The 7,298-nt window shown below is 33.4% G+C and overlaps 1 long non-coding RNA gene across 1 annotated transcript; it reads left to right on the top strand.

Moving 5' to 3' along the window:
* Window positions 1–1,598: 1,598 nt before the first annotated feature.
* Window positions 1,599–4,626, top strand: LOC143688066 (uncharacterized). The gene is made up of 3 exons (XR_013177812.1): window positions 1,599–1,786; window positions 2,886–2,998; window positions 4,514–4,626. It is a non-coding gene; the product is annotated as an uncharacterized LOC143688066 (long non-coding RNA).
* The last annotated feature ends 2,672 nt before the right edge of the window (window positions 4,627–7,298 follow it).

Here is a 7,298-nt window from a genome sequence, read left to right as displayed (position 1 = left end):
TCAAGTGTCTTCCACAGAGTGGGTGGGAATGGACAAATATTCATTGGTGTTTGCATATGAATGTGCAGTACTTAATTTTCATAATTTGATTTTTTTAAATTTTATCAAGGACTTTCATGGTATCTTTAATGAGGATTTAATTCCCTTCAAATAATATGCTTCACTTAGACATAAATGCTGTTAAATGAATCATAATCTAAGGAAATTATATTGGACAACTGTTGAAATATTATCTTAAAATTGCTCAAGCTCATTTTACTAGAAACCCTAAAAATCTCTAAGAATGACAAATCTTAGCTTTTAATGTTTCAATAATTTTTAAACATGCTCTTTATTTATATAGAATCATATTTCTTATTTTGGCTTTTCTTTCCTTTTTCAAATGATTCATGCAACTTTCCATAAAATAATGTTTACAATCTGACAATAAATGCATCCCCTTAATTCTGAAAGGATTCTATGGATTTTTACAAAATGTCATATAAAATGAAGGACAAGATAATTGTTTGATTAGCCCATGGTTGGTTAATGACTGGAAAAAATGTGGTTGACATAAAGAAACTCGTTAATTTATATGGGAGAATGGAATCTAGAAAACAAATGAGTAAAAGAGCAGTATCTAATTAACCCCAGAAAACCAGAAGGAGACTGATTTTTTTTTTTTTTTTCATTTCCTTGGACTGTAAACTAAAAAATCCTACTTGCTGTTAAACCTATCAGGATGCTCCCCCTTTCCCCACTTGGTTCATAACAAGTTACAGTCTATCACAAATCTTGGTACTTACCAGGCTTTTATAGCAAATGAGAAAACAGTAAAGTTAATGCTCCTTAACAGGATTTTCATTTGCACCAGTTTCATTCTGAGTATGACAAATCCTTTCAATACAACTCAATCTTTACACAAAAATGATTTAAAATGGACTATTACACTGTTACAGTAATTGAACTTTCCCCCTCAGCTATGAGAAAATCATGATGTCTTTAGTAATAAAGACTCTTTAAAACAACCAAATTACAATACAAAGAATAACCTCCAAAGCTAAGGGCTAATTCCTTATGAGATTTTTCCATTTTCTCTTGCTCATACCCATCATTTTGAGTCTCTTACATCCAGTTTCTTTGATGTTTTCACTTATTTCTTCCTGGAAGATATGATTGTCGTTTCTGTCATAAAGGGGAAATTACTTTACTTTTAAGTAGGTTGCCATCACTACTTAAATTTTTCAGTTAGTGGGTGGCATACGCATTTTATTCTGAAATATGCAGGGAGATGTTCTTTTTTTAATTTTTAAAAGCGCAGAGTTTCAGATTCTTTGATCTGTATAAAAACATATGGTTTTCCTGACCTTGGAAAATATACAAGATATTGGACAAGTGAGGATAAGCATAAGCTGTTGAAAACCTACCAAGAAATCAAAGGAGACATAACAGAAGAAGTTACAATGTCTTCATCACCTAAAGCATCTACAGGTCCATTCTTTGTATGCACCAAGCAAGAGATTAGAATTTTCATTAACAAAATTGTTCTAAAGTTTATTTTGTCATAGCTATTGCCATAGAAATTTCAAATTGTATCATAATTGCCTTTGTACTTGCTTGTATCCTGAAATACGTATGTTCCATGAAAGGAGTATCATGAAAAATTTATTCATTCTTCATCATTTTATCCTACCAAATGATTTCATCCAGTGAAGCTAATGAAGAGCTTGGAATATGACATATACTAAAACAAAACATTTTACTTAAAGATAACTGTGGAAATATAGAGACTAGATTGTGATAAAAGGTATACAAAGGTTTTTGGTAATATTTGGCAGAATATGCTCACTATTAAAAAAGTTAATACAAAAGTTAAGAGATCAAAAAGGGCAAAATTCACACATAATCTCAATTTGGGAAGGCATTAAGGAAGACAAAGATAGGATATCTGCTAAATACTGAAAATTGTGCAGGGTTCACAAGTAAAATGGAAAGAGAATCTTATATATGATTCAATTTTGAGGTTTTTAGGAAAGCAAAATATAACATGCCTAGTTTTCTGACCCTTGACTAAAGCAAAAATAGTAATATATTGTTTGTTTATAATATAAGTAAAAACAATACATTTGGCATCCATAGAACAAAGAATGTGAGGGAGGAATTGAGAAGATGCCACTTTAAATTCCTTGCTTATATGAGAAACTGTTTAGCATTATTTGAATATGGACCCAGAATAATGTTTAAAATATTCATTGTAAATCTTATGGTACCCACAAAAATTACCGAGAGATATATATGTTTAATAGAGAATATAAAAATAATTCTTAAAAAAATGTTCAATTAATGCAAGAGAAGGCCAATAAACAAACAAAAAAAATAGAAATAAAGACTGATAGAGCAACTAACAAACAGTTAGGAGGAGCTTATATTTTATTCAACTATATCAGTAATTATTTAAAATATGAATTGTCCAAGTTGGAGCAGCAGCAGCTCAGTGGTAGAGTTCTCACCTGCCAAGCCAGAGACCTGGGTTCAATTCCTGGAGGCTGCTTATGCAAAAAAAAAGAGAGAATGGTCTAAACATACATGTTAAATGACAGATTGACAGATTGGATAAAAAAAAAAAAGGAAGACCCAGCTGTATGTTGTCTGCAGTAATCATATAAATTAATGTACTTTTTAAACATATAGATTTTTCCCTATTAACATTATGGTAGCTAAAGCTGCTGGAATGCAATATACCAGAAATGTATTGCCTTTTATAAAGAGGACTTACTAAGGTCATGAAAATGTCCAAATTAAGGCACCAAAAAGAAGATACCTTCTCTCAAGAAAGGCTAATCTCATCCAGGGTTTATCAGTCCCATGAGAAGGCATATGGTGACATTGATGTCCTTCTCTCCCAGCTTCTGGTTTCAAACAGCTCTTTCAGCAACTTCTGCATCTCCAGACATCTGTCTCATGGTTTCATCTCTGTCTTCTATGTTGGCTCTGAATTCTCACTCATAAATGTCTCCAGGTAAGGATTAAGATCCATCTCGGATTGGCAGGGGTAGCATCTCCATGGAAACAACCTATCAAAAGATCCCACCCAACAATAAGTTTGCCCCCACAAGATTGGATTACAAGAACATGGCTTTTCTGAGCTATATGACAGTTTCAAACCAACACTGTATATATCAAAGAAGCTGTTATAAAATAAAGTAATAGAAAAAAGTAAAAGGATGAAGAAAGATACACTATGCAAATACTAATCCCATAAAAAACTGAATTAGCTGTATCAATTTGAAACAAGATCGACTTCAGAACAAGGAACATTCTCAGGCATACATGGGATATATATGTAATTATAAAGGGATAAATTTTTCAAGAAGACACAAGAATCATAAATGTGTATGCATGTAACTACAGATTAGGCCAAATGAGGGTAAAACTGATATAGCTGAAAGGTGAGATAGACAAATGTACAATTATAGTTAATATCTTTAATACTCCTTTCTCTGTAATTTATAAGACAAGTATACAGAAAATCAATATGCATATAGACAACCTGATAAATGCTTTCAAGAAACTGGACCTACCAGACATTTCTAGACCACTCCATCTAACAACTACAGAATGCATATTCTTCTCAAATTGTGTCTAAAACACTCACCATGTTAAATCATATTCTGGGGGCATAAAACAAACAATGGCAAATTTAAATGAATAGAAATCACTCAAGGTGACATTAAATTAAACTACTAAATTGACAACAGGATGATACCTGGAAAATTCCTAAGTATTTGGAAATTAAACATTTCTAAGTAAACTGTGAATCAAGGAGGAAGTTTCAAGGAAAGGCAAAAAGCCTCTACTCTTTAGCTAAATTTGTAACTCCAGAAACTATTAAAGACATGAACTACCTTGGACTAGGTTAAGGAATGAGTGGGAGATGAAGAAGTAAAGATTGTGTTTGGCTATGAAGAAAAATGTGTTGGTAGCTAGAAAGGTCCAGACAATTTAAGTCTTTTAAATATCTATAAGACTTGAACATGTTTAAATGTGTGCAAAGAAAAACGGCAAAAGGGAGACTTTGAAGATAATAAGGGGGCAGTAATAATTAATAAATAATAATAATAATAAATAATGGTAGGCTCCCAAGAAGGGTGAAGAAAATGGTAGGCAGAGAATACCATCTGCATGGGTATACATCTAATGGGAGGTGTTATAATTCTGCAACTGTACCTTGGGTTAAGTAAGCCTGTGTAAGTCATTCTCTGAAAATGAAATAATCACAATGGTATAATCATCACAGTTGTTTGTTGTTAAAAAGAAGGTTGAGTAAAGATTTAAAACATAGTAAAAACTTTAACACAGTCTTTGCACATAGTAGGTGTGCTGGTTTGAGGTTGCTGTGCCCCAGAAAAGCCATATTCTTTTTCCTAGTCCAGTCTTCTTGAGGTAGACTTAGTGTTTCAGTGAGATCTTTTTTATTAAGTTTTTTCTTAATCTTTTAAAAAACAGCTTAATCTTTCCTTAACCTTTTGATTAGGTAGTTTGGAAATGAAGAATGCAAATGGCCCTGGGAAACTGTTCAAAACCAAAAGCCAAGGACCAGCAGACTCCAGCTGGAATCTGACAGAGGTGTTTCAGATACCATCAGCCTTTTATTTATTTATTTATTTATTTATTTATTTATTTATTTATTTTATTAATGGAAAGAAAGAAAAAAAGAAAAAAAAATAAAAATAAAAAAAAGAAATTAACACAACATTTAGAAATACCGTTCTACATATGCACTCAGTAATTCTTAACATCATCACATAGATGCATGATCATCGTTTATTAGTACATTTGCATTGGTTTAGAGGAACTAGCAACACAACAGAAAAAGATATAAAATGTTAATATAGAGAAAAGAAATAAAAGTAGTAATAATAGTAAAAAACAACAACAAAATATCCTATAGCTCAGATGCAGCTTCATTCAGTGTTTTAACATGATTACTTTACAATTAGGTATTATTGTGCTGTCCATTTTTGAGTTTTTGTATCTAGTCCTGTTGCACAGTCTGTATCCCTTCAGCTCCAATTACCTATTATCTTACCCTGTTTCTAACTCCTGCTGGAATCTGTTACCAATGACATATTTCAAGTTTATTCTCAAATGTCCGTTCACATCAGTGGGACCATACAGTATTTGTCCTTTAGTTTTTGGCTGGACTCACTCAGCATAATGTTCTCTAGGTCCATCCATGTTATTACATGCCTCATAAGTTTATCTTGTCTTAAAGCTGCATGATATTCCATCATATGTATATACCACAGTTTATTTAGCCATTCTTCTGTTGATGGACATTTTGGCTGTTTCCATTTCTTTGCAATTGTTAATAACGCTGCTATAAACATTGGTGTGCAAATGTCCGTTTGTGTCTTTGTCCTTAAGTCCTTTGAGTAAATGGTATTGCTGGGTCATATGGCAATTCTATATTCAGCTTTTTGAGGAACCGCCAAACTGCCTTCCACAGTGATTGCACCAGTTGACATTCCCACCAACAGTGGATAAGTGTGCCTCTTTCTCCGCATCCTCTCCAGCACTTGTCATTTTCTGTTTTGTTGATAAGGGCCATTCTGGTGGGTGTGAGATGATATCTCATTGTGGTTTTGATTTGCATTTCTCTAATGGTCAGGGACATTGAGCATTTCTTCATGTGCCTCTTGGCCATCCGTATTTCCTCTTCTGGTAGGTCTCTGTTCAAGTCTTTTTACCATTTTGTAATTGGGTTGGCTGTCTTTTTGTTGTTGAGTTGAACAATCTCTTTATATATTCTGGATACTAGACCTTTATCTGATATGTCATTTTCAAATATTATCTCCCATTGTGTAGGCTGTCTTTCTACTTTCTTGATGAAGTTCTTTGATGCACAAAAGTGTTTAATTTTGAGGAGCTCCCATTTATTTATTTCTTTCTTCAGTGTTCTTGCTTTAGGTTTAAGGTCCATAAAACCACCTCCAGTTGTAAGATTCATAAGATATCTCCCTACATTTTCCTCTAACTGTTTTATGGTCTTAGACCTAATGTTTAGATCTTTGATCCATTTTGAGTTAACTTTTGTATAAGGTGTGAGATGCGGGTCTTCTTTCATTCTTTTACATATGGATATCCAGTTCTCTAGGCACCATTTATTGAAGAGACTGTTCTGTCCCAGGTGAGTTGGCTTGACTGCCTTATCAAAGATCAAATGTCCATAGATGAGAAGGTCTATATCTGAGCACTCTATTCGATTCCATTGGTCGATATATCTATCTTTATGCCAACACCATGCTGTTTTGACCACTGTGGCTTCATAATATGCCTTAAAGTCCGGCATCGCGAGACCTCCAGCTTCGTTTTTTTTCCTCAAGATGTTTTTAGCAATTCGGGGCCCCCTGCCCTTCCAGATAAATTTGCTTATTGGTTTTTCTAATTCTGAAAAATAAGTTGTTGGGATTTTGATTGGTATTGCATTGAATCTGTAGATCAGTTCAGGTAGGATTGACATCTTAATTATATTTAGTCTTCCAATCCATGAACACAGTATGCCCTTCCATCTATTTAGGTCTTCTGTGATTTCTTTTAGCAGTTTTTTGTAGTTTTCTTTATATAGGTTTTTTGTCTCTTTGGTTAAATTTATTCCTAGGTATTTTATTCTTTTAGTTGCGATTGTAAATGGGATTTGTTTCTTGATTTCCCCCTCAGCTTGTTCATTACTAGTGTATAGAAAAGCTACAGATTTTTGAATGTTGATCTTGTAGCCTGCTACTTTGCTGTACTCATTTGTTAGCTTAGTAGTTTTGCTGTGGGTTTTTCAGGGTTTTCGACATATAATGTCATATCGTCTGCAGACAGTGATAGTTTTACTTCTTCCTTTCCAATTTTGATGCCTTGTATTTCTTTTTCTTGTCTAATTGCTCTGGCTAGAACCTCCAACACAATGTTGAATAATAGTGGTGATAGTGGACATCCTTGTCTTGTTCCTGATCTTAGGGGGAAAGTTTTCAATTTTTCCCCATTGAGGATGATATTAGCTGTGGGTTTTTCATATATTTCCTCTATCATTTTAAGGAAGTTCCCTTGTATTCTTATCTTTTGAAGTGTTTTCAACAGGAAAGGATGTTGAATCTTGTCAAATGCCTTCTCTGCATCAATGGAGATGATCATGTGATTTTTCTGCTTTGATTTGTTGATGTGGTGTATTACATTAATTGATTTTCTTATGTTGAACTATCCTTGCATACCTGGGATGAATCCTACTTGGTCATGATGTATAATTCTTTTAATGTGTTGTTCGATACGAT

Source organism: Tamandua tetradactyla, chromosome 1 (genome assembly GCF_023851605.1).
Source record: "Tamandua tetradactyla isolate mTamTet1 chromosome 1, mTamTet1.pri, whole genome shotgun sequence".
NCBI classification, from domain to species: Eukaryota; Metazoa; Chordata; class Mammalia; order Pilosa; family Myrmecophagidae; genus Tamandua; species Tamandua tetradactyla.
Note: the sequence above shows the minus strand (reverse complement) of the source record. Positions and strands in the feature narration are given on the sequence as shown.